Here is an 18,844-nt window from a genome sequence, read left to right as displayed (position 1 = left end):
GCTGGAGCCATTTTCCAAATTAAACAACAAGTGCCTCACGCATTTTTTTTTTTTGCAACGCAATGGAAATCAAAGCAAAAAGCAACCTTAAACGAACAAAAGCATTGAAATTAGGAACCCATTGTAAATTTGTCCAAGACAGTAAAATGGACTGTAAAACACAGTTGGTCAAGAACTAGTTCTTGACGCTCATAGCCATGCAGATACAGCGCGACGCCTCAGCTGCGCCGTCGTCAGCAGAATACAGAGAGGTGCTTACCACGCGCCACGCGCGTCCGTCCTAACCGAGGACATCCCTTCAATCTTTCATTGCGAGGCTGCAAACTTATATTTTTTGTGTGGTCTTAGTTGCTAAACAATGGCTGGAACTAAAACACAGGCTAGAGACGTGTTTCGTCATAGAGGAAGACTTCTGTACGAGTGTAGGTTATGCACACAGAGTGCCCATCTGCATTTCAAAGCTTAATTTAATAATTTTTAATTCGATTGAACATAATTTGAACTGCTATATATGTTTTTCATCCCAAACTTGTACAGATAAGGCTGGTGTTTGGCGCTTGTGGCTATGCATGCGTGAGCCTGCATTTCGATCCTGCTAATGTCCGCGACAAGAGCACACACAATATTGAGCCGCGGCTCAATTGTGTGCCCCACACAATTGAGCCCAATGCATGCGGTAAACAATTGAGCCCAATGCATGCGGTGAAAATTTAGCTACAGGTTTAAAATTGAAATGGCCCCATCTACACATATAGGTTGTAAGAAAAAATGTACACTACCGTCCAAAAGCTTAAGGTCACGTCGAAATGTCTTTATTTTTGAAGGAAAATCATTGTACTTTCTTGATGAAGATAACCTTAAACTAGTAGTAACTCTAAACAAATACCGTACACTCAGTACATTAATTGCTAATGTGTGAAATTAATATTTTAGCTGCAAATGTCTGGTTTTTGATGCAATATATACATAGTTGTATAGTCGCCCATTTCCAGCAACTATCACTCCAGTATTCTAGTGGTACAATGTGTTTGCTCATTGGCTCAGAAAGCTAATTGATGATTAGAAAACCGATGTGCAATCATGTTAAAGCATCTGAAAACAGTCTAGCTCATTACGGAAGCTACGAAACTGACCTTTCTTTAAGTAGATTAAGTTTTTTTAGCATAACATTCGTGTGGTCTTGGGGTCTAGTTCGAGAAACAGATGCGTCAAAGGTCCATATAACTAGCATCTTCATTGAATAGTACCCGCAAAATACCATTGTCTACAGTTAATATATAATATAATAGGCTGCAACGTTATTTTTTACTTCAGGGCAGAGTGACAAAAGAAAGCCTTATCTGAGACTACGTGTTTGATGTGAAAACAATGTTATATAAAAACAAATTATGATTTCTAACTTTGTCAATGTTTTGACTCAGATTCGTTTCATTTCACAACGTATGGTGGCGAATAAATGTGACTTTTCATGGAAAACACCAAATTGTTTGGGTGACCCTAAACTTTTGAACGGTAGTGTAGATGTAAAATTTTTAGATAAATTTTAATTAATCGTGTGCATGCATTATTTTTTAACATGTTATTTCAAAAATTACCCTAGACCATCTTTTTTTCATGACAAGCGAAATTTTATAAATTAAACTCTAATATTGCTTTGAGAATATTCCTAAAAATAATTTCAGAATTAAAATTTTCGAATAATAGGGAATATTGAAAGCATTTCACGCGAAAGGCGCCTTAATCTGACCATAATCGGAAAATGACCATTTAACATGCAGCATTTCTAAATCTATAATTTACACATTACAACGAAGAAGAACAATACACAAAACGACCGCAATTAGGACCCAAAATTCCAAATGAATAGAAATGATTAATAATAAGTGGCTGTCATACCACACTCAAAGGAATACGCTATAAAGATGTTGTGGTTCTCACTGCTTATGCGTCTTCATTGTATTATATGTCCCTCCTATGCATTGTATACCTTGCATGCCTGGTGAACATTTCTGGCCCATCTTTGCCATCATATATTCGAAACATGTTACATTTTTCTCTTCTCACCTTTATTATAAATCGAGTCACACTATGAACGGAGTACGACCACCAACACGCCTTACCTGAGGGACAAAGAGAACAATTATTTAGAAGATAAATTTTAATAGGAGGACTAGTAGTGAAATTGAGATAAGAAACAGCAACAGATGATGAAATAAATTATCGTGGCCCGCATGGTTCAAGAAAAGAGTATTTGGTGAGTTTGGTGCCGTTTACTATTCTGACCAAGACCTGGAGCAATGGCTTATTCATCTATGGTATAAAAAGTTGTGCATCACGAATCACAATCCCAAATATTCATTCCCACCCTTATTTTATGTGCCTTTATATCTTCGTAGAAAGCTTTACATGTCCAGTGCAGTTCATGAGTTTCCTTCAGGTGCACCAGCGTCACACGTATAGGCTCCCGTCAAGTGACCGACCTAACGAGACACAGTTTTTTAAAACGACTTCATTATTCCTTAGTTGTCATGCGATTACCGCGCAACAAGAAGCGCTCAATGCACCCCCTGCGCCCTGGGAAGTCATCGAGTAAATAAGTGTTGGGTGAGAACGATCGAGTTACCCGCTGCAGCGATGATGTAAGGCAAGCTGTGCTCTCGGCTGAGTCGCGCGCAAGTGTTGCTATGAGCTTGTTTTTCGGTGCGTTTATATTAAATAGAAAATACCTTCTATACTTATACACGCATACCAGCTATACAGTGCACTGTCGCTTAGAATAATGCATGCTGCATAGAAATATAAAGGTTAGGGCTTATCTAAATTTAAAGGATTTGTACAGTAAATTCCCTCTATTAATGGGTCTTGCGAGGGATGGTGGCTGCATTGAATAAACATGTATTAACTCTCGAATCATGAAACACGCAAATAAATCAGCATCATATAATAAGAGAATATAAAGAAAATTGGTAAGGTTAAATTAGGTACAAAAAAAAACTCTCCTCGGTTCTGCTTATTTTTTCACGCGAGTTGAACGTTGATGCCAGCTGTAAGTGACTGTCGCTGAAGAACTTCACATGTACAGAGACTCTCTTTTCAACAGGTGCGTAAGAAATGATATTTATTGTGAATAATATATTTACTTCAATAATAAGGCAGGTAAATTAAGTCATTGGTAGACTGACCATTCCGGAGTATTCTGCACAACTTCCAGCGTATACTTTATTTAGAACTTGAGCTCGTTCAAAATATCCCGCCAAAAATGAAACAATATTGTGAAGTCAAATAAAGTATTTTTCAAATCAACGCAGGAAAATCGTCAGAGTTGGTTGAGGTTCTAAAGGAGGGGATGTAGATGTAAGTGTATCTGATCGCACTGCCGTCTAATTAATTTAAACTCCAGAGATGAATATCATAGCAGAATTTGCACCAATTGATCCCCCTCAGGCAGTGGAGGGCTTAAGCAAAGCTTCCGGTGTCTGAGGGCAGGCATGCTTCGAGTGACGCGGTATGCAGTGGCACTGTATATATACGCACTCATACCTCGAGATGCAGTGACGCGGTATGCATGCAGTGCCACTGTATATATACGCTCTCATACCTCGAGATGCAGTGACGCGGTATGCAGTGCCACTGTATATATACGCTCTCATACCTCGAGATGCGGTGTCGCGGTTTACAGTGGCGCTGTATATATACGCACTCATACCTCGAGATGCTGTGACGCGGTATGCAGTGGCACTGTATATATACGCACTCATACCTCGACATGCAGTGACGCGGTATGCAGTGGAACTGTATATATACGCACTCAAACCTCGAGATGCAGTGATGCGGTATGCAGTGGCACTGTACTTACGAGCTGTTGAACAGTTTAGAGAATAACATTTGAAAGCGATATGGACAGAAAAATATAACTATAGGAGTAACTAATAGAAACACACCATACTTATATCGCATATTTATTGTATGTAAATATTTTAATCGATTATGGGCAAGATGATTAGCTGTTTGATAAATTTGACCAAACGACTTTGTTAGAAATTTTACATCAGCCTAAGCCCCATATATAAAGGTCCAAAAGTAAGAACCCTTCCCTCATGTTCGGATGGAAATCTTTGACGTCCTTAACAGGAGATATAACGCAAGTCAACAACCCGAGCATGTACTGAAAGCTCGATCAGAAAGAATAATTAACACAGCAGCGACATGGCGACAAGAAGCCGCCCATTCTTCCTGTGCAATCGTCACTGCAATCACTTTTTGCAGGTACGGCAGGATGCGCTTGTTTGGGGCAGCTTTTTGCTTACGCGTCTTGCTGGAAAGCTCATTAGACAAATTAAGATGATGAATATCAGCTAATTAGACAAATTAAGATGATGAATATCAGCAAAATGACAACGATGAACGAGGAGTTAGTCACCTACACGTCAGACGACGGAGTAAGGAAGAGGTGAACGCGTCGTGTCGTCTGCAGACAAAGGAACGGAAAAATATATCTTCTGGAGTCTGTTATGGAGGAGTACGACAAGTGTATGTACTTCGTATAACGATATAAGAAGTATATAATTCAATGAAAATTATATTTTTGAAAATCATATGTGGGAAATCGACGGTCGTCCATCGATTGAAGGCCACAGATTATTCGCGTGATTAGGCTAGCTTCATTCTCAGGCTCACTTCAAAAAAATGCAGCTTTGATAAAACAACATTTATTCTATAATAATTCACTAAGAACTCAATGCCTTTCATCGAACCTTGTAAACATTGTCAATTCACTGTAAATGATATCGTCAAGATGAATAACTCGAAAGCAAAAACTTGGAATTTGCTCCACACAAGCGAACGCCCAATGTTAAATTTCACACAAAGTTACTTATTTCAGTCAGAAATTATCGATATATAAAGTATCTTCCATGAGCTGAATTAAATAAAGAGTAATTCCTGCATGAATAGGAATGTTCCGGTAGTTATAATATAATACGAGAAAAAAAACAATCAGCTGGCAAGACACGCATGTAAAGCCATTGGATCAGTCGAAATATAATACCAAAAATAATTCCCTCGACGAATACCAATCACGCAAAACGTTTACTGTTAGCCCAAGAAACTCTGACGTTTATCTACGATGATATTAAGATTGAATAAAATCAGCAAAGAGCGAGCTGGGGACGGGGATATAATGGAGCCATCGTCATTATAGCTGCAATGGGCGCAGCCATGCACGAGTCCGTGTCACGTCTTGGCTAGCAAGTCTCCATGCACCATCAATTACAGGTCCACAAATATTGCACAAATCATATCACGCCGTATTTCATAGTAATGGTGAATCATAAAAGCCTTTTCAATTTAAAATAAAATTTATTTAGACTCTATATTTTAGAATCAATCATTGTTGAAGTATAGATGGTAATTTAGTAATAATTATGTCCGCAAAACTCGCAACTTATTTCGTCAAATTGAAAACAAATTAGGAAATTTTTTATCGTGAATTAGTTTTTTCGCTTAAAAAACTAAAAAATTTGTCAGCATCACGAGCTTAAACGCTTCTATGAGTTCATATAATATTTATCGCACCCAAAGTCTGTTTCAACGTCGCCTAAAATCGTGGGTTCAGTACGGAATGTAACGGTAGAGCACATGCAGCGGGGCACAACGGGCTAGCGTAGCACCAGACTTTCTCTGGATAATGTGTTACCCCCCAGGCTGAACGTTCGGTTCTCTACCTCTGTGTTCTACCCAGCACCCAAACTGCTATCCAAGTACAGTAGAGGAATAACACTTAAAATCTCAAAATAAAATGTGTTTTTTTTTCTTCGCAAGTATTTCGTTACAATGGAAGTAACAATGACAACGGTTTTGCATTCGACGACAGAAATTATCAGACAATTAACGTCATATATAATTTATTTTTTACGACATTTTTCAACAATTTTATAGCGACCATAAGATTCACATTTAGCATGATTCTAACAGGCAGCCAACGAAATTTGTCAATATTTTCAAGGAGTTCAGATGTTCTCACGATACCAACATTCTTCCCACGGAACTTTATCAATTTTCTCAGGGTTTTAACTTTTCCCCATGGTAAAGTTTCATCACGTTTCTCTTGATGTCAACTTCCCTAAAACGGAACTAGTCCATTTCACACGTTTTCAACTCTCGTGCAACAGAACTTAAACAATTTCTACCGATGTCAACTTAATTTCCACGGTTCTTTATTGATGTTCTCATGATGTAAATTTTCTTCTCACGTAACTTTACCCATTGTCCCGTGATGCGTCATTGTTCTACTTGCTGAACTTGGCTAACTTTCTCAAGGTGTTGGCATTTTTTTATTGAATTTTACACATTTTCGTATACTTTCAATATTCTTCACTTTGAACGCAGTGAATTTTTTAAGAAGCCAACATTATTTGGGAACTTTATCAATTTTTTCACAGCGCCAACATTTCTCACTCGAAACTATGGCCATTTTCTAATGTCTTCAACATTATTTTTACTGAACCGTATTCATTTTCCCACTCCGTCAACATTTTTTCCGTAATTATTCTTCTCACGACTCGATGAATATTTTTCACATTTGTCAAATTTTTCTTACGACTCGATGAATATTCTTTTTAGTTGGCGAATTTTCCTCAAGATTCCAACAACTTTCTCACAACGCGAAGACTTTTGTTCCCAGACGCGACAACAGCGAAATAGCATCACATCATCCGGCAACTTCGCTTATCTCAGGCAACATCGTTCATCTCAGGTTCGGAGCACACTGTCGGTAATCTAAAAAAAACTTCTTAATAAAAATCATCCTTACGAGATTCACAACTCATGTACAACCAAAGTTCGTGGATTGCGAGTAAAATTTTTACAAAGATTTACCATGTGAGTCAAAGATTCTTTCTTCTTATAAATTGAGTTGTTAAAAACAAAACTCTTAGAAATTCAAGCGAAGGTAGGTAGGCGAAGGTTTCAAGCGAAAAACACCATCTGAAGATGATTTTTTTGATGATGCAATCAATTGATGCTTCATTTCAAGTGAAACATGTTGATTTGCAACAGAACTGCAAAGAAAAACAAGTAGCGAAAACAATTAACCCCAAAAATTGCAGAATAATTCAAAGCATCGAAGTTTTCCCAATAGCAATTACAGTCAAAAATTAAAGCAGATGAAAGGCGTCAGCGCGCGAGGAGGCAGGGCACGACAGCGCAGAGTGAGGCAGCGTGTAGCAACGCTCGACCCTTCAGCTGCTACACCTGTTGCCGTGCGCTGACACAGCTACAGTAATTACAGCCTTATACAGTAACAGGCTTCCATGGGCTTCATACTGTGACACTATATAAGGTTTTACACAGCTCCCTCATTATTACAACACTTCTTTTTAACTTCACTTCTAATTGTTTGTAACAAATCAAAAAAAGATATAGAGGTAAAAAAAAACAGACTAGACGAAGCTAGGCAGGAGCATATGTTCAGTCATAAAATGCCTAGAAAATTACGGACCAGGCAATAAGTCCAGCAGCTATCTCAATCAATCGTCAGCTATGGAAAGATCGGGTTCCAAAGGCCGGATCCCTTGTGAATCAAGTCACGAAAAGTTCAAGAATCGGCAACCGGCCATGGGCCTATTTCTTCAGTGCCGACTTGGATTGCGAGTAAAATTTTTACAAAGATTTACCATGTGAGTCAAAGATTCTTTCTTCTTATAAATTGAGTTGTTAAAAACAAAACTCTTAGCAATTCAAGCGAAGGTAGGAAAAGAAAACATCTGAAGATCATGTTTTTGATGCTCCATTTCAAGCGAAAAAAAGTTGATCTGCTACAGAGCTGCAAAGAAAAACAAATAGTGAAGAAAAATTAAAGAATACAGAATAAAATAACCCAAAAAATTACAGAATAATTCAATGCATCGAAGTTTTCCCAACAGCAATTACAGTCAAAAACTTAAAGCAGATAAAAGGCGCGAGGCCGCGCGAGGAGGCAGGGCACGACAGCGCAGAGTGAGGCAGCGTGTAGAAACGCTCGACCCTTCAACTGCTACACCTGTTGCCGTGCGCTGACACAACTACAGTAATTACTGCCTTATACAGTAACAGGCTTCAACGGGCTTCATACTGTTACACTATATAAGGAATTACACAGCTCCCTCATATTGAATTTCATTCATGACTGGTAATTTTCATACCAGCTAAAAAATATGTAATAGAAATATCTCCTCAGGGATAGAATTAACATGAATGTCAACTCCGGCTATCGCCTTATCTTGTTTTTTAAATTACCATCAAAATATATAGTGATAAATTGAGTTGTCAAATGATTTGTACCTGCGGTGCGTTGCTGTCGTTAACACGGCGGCTGAAAAATTACTTCACAGAAGCGGATCAGTCATAAATCTTTGAAAAACTTATTTTAGTAACTGAACAATGTTAATTTGACGGAAACAATGAGCAAACAAAAGAGTGAATCATTATCCTGACAATAGTATGCTCTAGCAGAAGCAGCCAGAATTACCGCACACACAACGCATAACTCTAGCCAGGTGTGCGGGGCCGGGCGCTGCAATCTCTCAATTACGCAATCACGGCCTGCCGACAGTGCAGCGTAGGTCAGATGACCGACGAGGCTTTGTATGTCTACGTGAGAGAGAGGGATGGGGAAGAGAGAGGCACCTGTAATGTAAGTGGGAAAGGAGAAGATGTGGGAAAGTTAGATATATGTAGAAGAATTAGGGAGTTGAGATGATAGAAAGAAAGAAGGTGACAGATGAAACTAAATTGAGAGGGAAAGTAAGGAATAAAAAAAAGGATGACAATATCGAAAAGAGTATCAATGAAGTGATTGATAATAGACTGAATCGTATGGTGGTTATAACAGATGAGTGTAAAATATAAGATGGACGAGAAGATGATAAGAGAAAGGGATCGAGAGTGGAAGAAGATCGAAGGAATGCAGACCAGGAGGTCAGTGTTGCTAAGCGAATCGCCATACATGGACAAGTTATTTCTGACTCCTTCAATATCGACTCCTAAGGATTGCTGAGTTCCCCGAAGTGTAATGTCCGATTTTGCGAAGAAACTTGTCACTGATGCACGGGTTCATTTGGACATGGGATACATAGTTTTTCGGACAAAACAATAGTAATTGCAAAAGAGACACGGTTGAGTACAAATTACTAACTTTTGTTCAACGTCTTGAGCAACGCTAGAGAGCAATAGCGAAATTGAGTAGCCTTACGCAGACTGGTGAATTATGATCACCAGATACATTATGTTTTAAATACAGGAGGGAAAATCCATCGTGGTAGACATTCAGCATCCTCCGATGCGTGAATTCGGTAGTTAACAGGGATTACCTTAAGGCGAAGTGCGACAATTATCATAAAGATACAGTAGACTTTCTTGGTATATATCCATCCCCGTGTAAGATTTCAACACTAAATGACGCTATTTTTTGAAGAAGAAATTTATACAACAATTTGATCCTCTCTTTCTTAATCCATGAATTCCTTTTGAGATTCCAGTCCAAGATTTGTATTATTTAAATTATTTCGCAAGAACTTTTTCATCATTTCTCTCAGATAAGGATATTTCTCAGACATTTCTCAGATTCATTAAATAAGTAGAAATCAAATAAATAAGAAAAATTTGTGAGTTTTCTTCAGTTCAAAAATTTTGTTATAGCCACATCACGCGAATGCCCAAAATTTATTGTCTATGAAAGAGTTGCTAGGTTGTTAATGGGTTTAAAAGGTTATCCATGAGATATTTAAAAAACTGAAAACGTTTCCGAATCTATTATCGAATAAAATGAAGAGGCCACTGCTGTCCAGTCATGTTTTGTAATAAGGTAAAGTGAAGACAGAGACTTGGGCAGACCAAGCGGATGCATACAACAACAGTGGTACATGCGCGGTCACGTCTCCTGCTGTCGCCCACCACCAAAATCTTGCCTGGTTTGTCAGAGGTTGCTGAGACTGAGGTCAGCTGTCCATAATACGACTACACTTCGAAATATTAACGAAAAAGATGATTTATAAAGCAGGAAAACACACATAAGAAGACAACTAAATTCCTTCAAGTCTCAGGTACCAAGAAGATACATAAACGACAAGCCTGTCCATTTGGATACATCGTCAGTGTGACGAATAAAGGTGAAGCATACAACGCTTCACGTTGGACGGTATTACAACGCTGCAGGTGGGGCAGTATTTTAACACTGCAGTATTTAAGGCATTCCAAGACTACAGGTACAAATTCAGAGGCAAACTTCACTCACACCCACAGAGTTCGGCAATAAAGAAAGCAATCATTTGGCGGTGACAAAGCACAATCGTCGACAGTTCTACTACTAAATGAGGTTTAGTTGAATGGAATGGAGATTTTAAGCCTAATCTTCTATGGTATCGTCGGTCCCTTGATCAGCTCCTATCTTTCCTATTAGAAAATTCGAAAACTGAAATCGAGTTCTAATAATGATCATGATAACTATGATTGTCCCACAACCGATTTAACAAACATCCGGTCCCTCAAATTCAACTAAAATCAGGGCATCTAATCTAACTTCAATAATTATCAGTGCCTAAAATATAAGCTCAATTGCAGCAGGTTAGGCCTATACCACCCAACCGCAAACAATCTATCAGCACTGAGTATAAACGCTTCAATTCTAACCATAAATGATATCATCGCAAGAAATGTTGCCGCATTAAATCTAACCGTAATAATTAGCAAGGTATTAATAACAAACTTTTTTGCGTTCCTTTTATATTTCACTGTATTCACCGGTTTTCTTTCTGATAAGTTCCCGTTTTTTTAAAGCGTTTGAGCCACGAGAAGGCGTGGGATTTGTTTATAGCTGCGCTCTTGAAGCAGACGTTCCTTGTGCATGTGATATTAGGAATAATGTCGAGAATGAAGATAATAAAAATGTGAATATACCCCTAAACTATCTAATTTCATGAAATTATCTAACATATAACAAAATTGAATACCGAATGTCCGCTAATCTGGAAATCATTTTTGAAAAATGCAGGATTCGAAATAGTGGCACTTCAGTACTTATTAGTCATCGATAATTATCCGGTTCCATTTCATCCCAAATTGTATTCTTATATCCGTGTTGACATGAAAACAATGATCCTAATTGTTCTTCATGTTCATTCCCATTGATATTCTACTGTTGTGTTAGCATGAGAACAAAGATCCCAAACGTTCCTCGAGTTCATTCCAAATTGTATTCTGGTGTCAATATTAGCGTGAAAACAATGATCCTAAATGTTCCTAGTCTTCATTTCAAATTATTTTCTGCACTCCGCGTTGATAAGAGAAAAATTACCTTAAGTGCAGGAGTGTCAGCGGTTCCCTGCATGCGTGACCTGTGTTCAGGGTAATATGACCTCGCTGGCGACTCTTAACGCGGCCAGATTACAGGGCAGCCGTGACGGGCAGAGTAAGAAATTGTGAGCCCAATTAAGGGCCAACTAAATAAATTGTGAGCGAAATTGAGAGCAATGAAAGAAGTTGAGGGCCAAATTTAATTGTGGGCCAAATCTGTAGAGAATTGATAGCATGGAAGACGATTGACTTATGATTTTAGTTCACCGTACTTATTTTGAAGAATCTATTCACGGGTAAGAAAAATAACGTGTTCCGTACTTGAACATCTAATTTTAGTTGAGGCAAAAAAAAAGTAACCACCGTTTGAAGAAAATCCAACTTTAAATCATAATTGATGAAAATGTTTCTATATAAATATAAAGACTGGATAGAAATTTGCCAACAACAACACGCCCCAGTCAGACGTCCAAATCACCCTTGATCGAACTATGTAACTGTACGTATTTTGAATACTATTGAAACGCTAGAAGGCCGCGCAGTAAGTTTACAAGACTTTCTCATAAGTAATTTCACAGGTAGAGATAAAGGAGCAAGAGATAAGCAAAGTATTGATAGATAAGGATTGCCAAATGAAGCCCAGTCACTAGCGGCACTCTGAATGTCATCAAAGGCCATGCATCTCTCGAACACTTCTTCTCCGCGCATAACATAGTCAATATCAAACCAAGAACAATTCATCATCATAATAAACTCACGACCACATACATTCAATTTTGTAAGTCATAATGCAGACAATGTTTTTCCAGCTCTGGCTTCCTAATAAGCAAATGTCTTGACGTTCAATAATATATCATTTTATTTCATTGTTCAACCGGGTATTTCACTTATGAATGAGCATAATGCGAATCAGAAAATTCTTATCAGCAACCACATTTAATATCAAAGATTTATGCGTCTGGCATGCAAAAACGCTAAAAACATTTAATTTTTAAGTAAACATGGAAAAGTTAGCGAGAGATACACTTGGTACTCTAAGTACTGCACGTACCACTTGCCGAAATATTTCTCCCTTTTTAATTAATGCAAGTCAATACCTATATGCATGGTTGATATTTCCGCCTCATTACATTTTAAGAATTAATAAGCCCACTTCTCTACTTTTCTAATTATTTACCACTTACGTTCATGTTATAGGAAGGCAAATTGATTCAATCTAAGGGCAAACAGAGGGACCTCCTATGAATAATACGCCTAATCAGTTCTGAGGGACAGAATTTAATCAGCCCTCAAGAACTTTGACTCTGCACTGAACTCGAAAGTAGCAAAGGTAATCCTAATGCTAACCGATCATCAGAGTACCGCGCTCTCAGCGTCACGACCAGCCTATCATCAGAGTACCGCGCTCTCAGCGTCACGACCAGCCTATCATCAGAGTACCGCGCTCTCAGCGTCACGACCAGCCTATCATCAGAGTACCGCGGGTTGCGGACGCAAGGCGCTCGCTCCGCGGCGCTTAAAGCTGCCGTGCCGCCGTCCGGATCCGGTGACTCGATCATGCCTACGCCGCCACGTCCTTATGGCAAATCCATACGCACCTCGCGCGATTGCAGGATCTTTATTTTTTCAATGTTATTCTGTCGCCAAAATCTTACTAATAATTTATTGAAGCAGTAGTTGCAGAAAAACGAAGTCCAAACCTCGTATGGAATTTCAAGTAATAAAGTTGCTTACTATAACATCACTGAATTAAGCAAACAGTAATGCTAAAGCAATCCCTGGCTGAATATATTATTTTATCAGTGTCGAAAATATTATCAATTTATCACATAGAAATGGGCAGAAAAAAATTACGATGATGCTGCAGTGTAATTATGAATATATTTTCGAATTCTGGGTTCTTTGGTTACAAATCTTACAAATCTGATTTTAAGCGCTATTTCATTATCTTTTTACACCACGTTAATTACAAAAACGTCCAAATTACTCACCATCAAGCGCTGCTTGCTATAAAATAATATTGTGAGAAACACAAGCATTCGTAAATGTTAAGGACAATAAATATAAGATGCTGTGACGCAAGATACTTCTTCAAGATATTTATGAGGCTAACAGGTATTGACTTGCGGCGAAAATGTGAGTTACAGATCCGTAAATGACAGCCAAACTATGGGGGGCCGAGATAAGATTATAAGGAGACAAATGGGCGCAATAAATATGAAATAAAATTATAGCGCACAGAAATTCCGATTGACTTCTCAGAAATCATTTCCATTTTCGTCCACGTTTTGATCAAAGTAAATCAAATTCCTTGTTGATGATTTTAACCACTTATGTAAATACGAAGAATTCTGTTTGACTTTCTTATGAGATTCTGCAAGAATACGTTCAATGCTGCAAGGTTGAGCCACAACTTCTTAGTAATTCAGACGAACTTTGCTGATTGATATGAGTACTGTTCTACATGTAGGTAAATTTCAACCGATAACTCACGACCATGGTAGATTTTAAACGATAATCTTAGAGGAAAAGGTGAGAGATCTTGCGAATGGCTTACGACCTGATAATTTAACCACCCAGCTTGTCACTTATGAGGATGTTTTATTGGCGCGTCTTGGCAGGTCGATGGCCGCTGGAGAGCGGCATTGTGGCCATAACTGGCGGACGCCTGCTGGCCATCGATTCAAGCGGCCTCGATGGCCATCCCATCGAGGCCGCAGGAATCTGATCCAAGTATCCAGATGCAGGAATCTTGCTTTAAAAACTCAACACGAATTGTGTCACAAATAAAATTGGTCGCTTGGAAATCCTTCCTTTCAAATGGAGTCCTAGTACCGAAACACGCCTAAATGGCGACTAAATGGCGCAGCTGGGCGGATGCTCTCGCCAAAATATGGGGAATTGGGGACTAGATTTTTCGAATCTTGTTCTAGAATTTCAAGCTGTAATCCAGCATATAATTCTCTATCGAAAAATTATTCGTCAAATCGTCGATATATGTAAATTAAAGCTCGTTCATTGAATGAAAGGATCAATTAAATGCCAGCACCAAGGGGATTTGGACTCGTTGCATTCAGAGCAGAGGAATTTGGATGGAACATTGTACCGTACGTGTGCTTTAATTTCGCCTCCGTAACAATAATGTAGTATGTATGATCACTGTGCCAAAAAACCGGCAATATTTTCTGATGACAAAAAAAAGTATAATTTTAACCTCGCCGTTTTCCTCATCTTCACTTGATCACGTACAGATAATTATAACCTTATATGGAAATCACTTCTAAATCCCTACACGAAAATGGATTACATTACTTAAGGACACTCTCAGCTACTTACATTTCCTCAAATATATTCTGCGCACGCCGCTTTTTCTACCATGTGTAGAAGAGATACTTTCTATTGACCCCCGCCCTTCCAAGCCCGAGAAAACAAAACGTGGATGATCCCCCAGGTTGGAAAATGGTTCACAGGTGCGGCGGTCATTCCACTTTCTCGAACCCCTGCACGGCGCGCGTGTCGAAAGAAACAGGCCCTCGCAAAGCACGATATGGGCCGAGAAAACAGCAGGTAAAGATGTCATCTTCCAGATGTTGTTCAGAGTTTCATTATTTTGCAACCTATTTTGATGAATTTATGCGCGCAGAAGTAGGGTAAGAATGTCACATACGTAGCCGAGCTTTTGTCTTAGTCGAACACTTTAAAATATCACAAATGAAATACCGTTGCGATACGACGATTGAAACAGCATTCTACGACAAATGTTTTAATGCTAATGTATTAGCATTAATATATTAATAATAATGAATTAATAGTCACTAAATGCTGAAAAATGTCTACCAAAACTCTGCTGAACACTTTGCAAAAGAAGTTTTCATTCAATGTTCAACAAAAGATTCCAGGAAACTCAATAGTGAGATGAAGTTCTCAAAAATCAGCTGTACAAACAATGCTTAGCAAAAGTTCTGAAGAAGTCAGCTGTATACTCAACGCTTAGCAAAAGTTCTCAAAAAGTCATCTGTACACTCAATGTTAACCAAAAGTTCTGAATAAGTCAATTGTACACTCAATGCTTAGCAAAAGTTCTGAGGAAGTCATCTGCACACTCAATGCTTAGCAAAGTTCTGAATGAGTCTGTGGGTAACTGCCGTACGTTACCCGCACAGTGAGGAAATTACAAGATCGGAAATGAATCGAACTGGATCAAGTGAATTTATTTGATACGGCAAGGAATACAGAAATGGGAACAGTAATAATAGTAATAATAGTGATAATACCTTGGCAACGTGAGAACCTGTTCGAGAAGTATAATTTATAAGTAACCATGATGAGGCAAATAACAAAATAACAGTACAATATAACCATTTACACATATAAACAAATAAACCTATCTTAGAGAACTAAATCTTAACTACCCTGCTGTTGTGGATCTGCTGGGCTATACTGACTAAGGGACAAAATAGAACGCGAAGTAAACTTCCTAACGGTGTTGCCAAGTCAGAGGAAAAAGGATATATTTATTAAAAGTCGTAATTTCTAGGTTCGCTATAAGTCAATTGTACACTCAGTTCTTAGCAAAAGTTCTCAGTAAGTCAGCTCTGCACTTTAAATCTGACTGTACTGTGCTCTGTAGAGCAGAAAAGAATGCCAGGCAGGAGTGAGAGCTTCAGCGATCAATAAGGCATAAAAGTTTCCAGGAAACTCAATAGTACAATATGAAGTTCCAAAAAATCAGCTGTACACTCAATGCTTCGCAAAAGTTCTGAAGAAGTCAGCTGTACACTCAATGCTTAGCAAAAGTTCTCAGGAAGTCAGTTGTACACTCAATGCTAACCTAAAGTTCTGAATAAGTTAACTGTACACTCAGTGCTTAGCAAAAGTTCTGAGGAAGTCACCTGTACACTCAATGCTTAGCAAAAGTTCTGAGGAAGTCATCTGTACACTCAATGCTTAGCAAAAGTGCTCAGAAAGTCAGCTATTAGCACTTTAAATCTGACTGAACTGTGCGCTGTAGAGCAGAAAAGAATGCCAGGCTGTAGTGAGAGCTTCAGCGATCAATAAGGCAACGCGTGGACTGCGGCCACTTGCTTGCTGCACAAGAAACAAGGGCCACAGCTACACGTGCTCTATAATGTGCATTGTGGAGGTTAAAATCAGGTTTTAAATATTCTACAAATCTGGGAGTGTTTTTTTCAACCATTTCATAAAATAACAACTAGCTTTCTGTATTTTTTAATGTTTCATAGATCATGATATCTGTTTTGAAATATCATGACTGTGTTAGACGTCTTGTCTGCAATGCGTGAAATACTACAAAAAATATACTGATCCCTACAAGTATTAATCCTACGTTAGATGCGCTGCGTAAAGTAAGTGTAATAGAACAATAATTCAGCGATCACAATGAGTATCATGCCTTAGACTCACTAATTGCAGAGCGTGAAGTACAACAATAATACTGAACACTACAAAATGCCAGGAGTGATCAAATTGCCCTACTTCTCCACCTCAGTAATCATTCGTTCTCTGTGTGGCTTTACTGCAGTAAACTTGATGCTCGAACATTCGTTAACCCGAATAAATATTTTTTAGTCCAATGACATCTCAGTATTCAGCTAATTATGACCTAAATTTATCATATTAAAACAATTCACAACAACTATAAATTTAGATTTTAAAATTCAAAGGTGAGTTCACTTTTACTAACGGTTGACAAATAACTGAACGTAAGCTGAAATAAATTAACCTGAAAGTTATATGAATAAAAATTAAACTGAAAGCTAGAAGGACCGCGCGCTGTCTTCAGCTGAGGGAGGCAAACAGACTGTGCGCCGAAGCGCTCCGTTCTGGGCAGCGCAGAAATAACGCATAACGGATATTGCTGGCCACTATCAGGCGCCTCACCCTCTCTGCCTCGCCTGGGCCTCTTTATCGTGCTGGAGATCTTCGAGTTGGCACGCCACTCCACGGGGCTATAAGGACAACTCATTGCTTGATGATTGTATTATTTTCTCGACATTGATGTACGGTGACGGCTGGTGGCCGAACTAGAGCATATTTTCTGACTGCGAATTGATATTCACTAATAGTTTTTTGCCCGTGCATTAAAGGAGGCAGTGCCAGGAGCTCTAAATCTTAAGTTAATTGTTGGCAACATGAATAATTCATATTCAGCTGGCAGAGTCGCAGAGGCTCAACTCCATGGAGAAGATAAACATTCGACATGAAAATTAAGTCATTATTGAATGTTTTTAAATTAATTTATAAAATAATAATGATAGTTAGCTTACGATTTGCTCTGCGTGAAGACTCGACTTCCGTTGGCCACGCAACGGAAGAACGCAAAAATAATGAGGGACCGAAGCATGCAAAGTCGCTTGAAGACCAAATCAAATCAGACTAAGTTCGTATTTTCGGTTCAAAATACTGAGGTAAATCGGTCGGTACAATCGTCTTCATCTCATTTTTCAGGATCATTCCTTCAATGCTGTCCAAAAATTGTAAAACTTTTACAATTCTAAGCTCAAATGCTCAAAAAAAATACGTCCAAACGTGGTGGAGCGTGGATGAAGTATGATGTCGCGGCTCGTTTACGTGAGGATTACAGACGCCATGACAAATTTGCCTGGACGTGAAATAAGAATGTCACTTTCCGTGACGTCCTTCCATGTCCATGCACTAGCTTGAACTCCCACCAACAGGGCCCATGAGACGCGGCGATCAGCAGGTAAAAAAAAAACTTTCCCTGCGGACCAAGACTCGGATTTACGGAGTAAAAATTTCTCAATTGTTCCGTACGGTGTGAAAAACATCCTCTGTCAGCCTTCTTTCGTTATTAACAAAAAAATAAGGTTCGATCGGTAAAATAGGTTTACTTTCGAAGCATGCAAAGTCGCTTGAAGACCAAATCAAATCAGACTAAGTTCGTATTTTCGGTTCAAAATACTGTGGTAAATCGGTCGGTACAATCGTCTTCATCTCATTTTTCAGGATCATTCCTTCAATGCTGTCCAAAAATTGTAAAACTTTTACAATTCTAAGCTCAAATGCTCAAAAAAAATACGTCCAAACGTGGTGGAGCGTGGATGAAGTATGATGTCGCGGCTCGTTTACGTGAGGATTACAGACGCCATGACAAATTTGCCTGGACGTGAAATAAGAATGTCACTTTCCGTGACGTCCTTCCATGTCCATGCACTAGCTTGAACTCCCACCAACAGGGCCCATGAGACGCGGCGATCAGCAGGTAAAAAAAACTTTCCCTGCGGACCAAGACTCGGATTTACGGAGTAAAAATTTCTCAATTGTTCCGTACGGTGTGAAAAACATCCTCTGTCAGCCTTCTTTCGTTATTAACAAAAAAATAAGGTTCGATCGGTAAAATAGGTTTACTTGTAAACATTTGTATTATAGTTTAAGTTCATTTCCTAATATCAATGTATTTCGACAGAATTTGTTGTGGTATCATGTGTCTACCATACCCCAAAATTTTTAATGTTTATAATTATAATCAAAAATT

The sequence above is a fragment of the Hyalella azteca genome, unplaced genomic scaffold (assembly GCF_000764305.2).
Source record: "Hyalella azteca isolate HAZT.00-mixed unplaced genomic scaffold, Hazt_2.0.2 contig2361, whole genome shotgun sequence".
Classification (NCBI taxonomy): Eukaryota; Metazoa; Arthropoda; class Malacostraca; order Amphipoda; family Hyalellidae; genus Hyalella; species Hyalella azteca.
The sequence above is the reverse complement of the archived record's forward strand: the minus strand, read 5'-3'. Positions refer to the sequence as shown.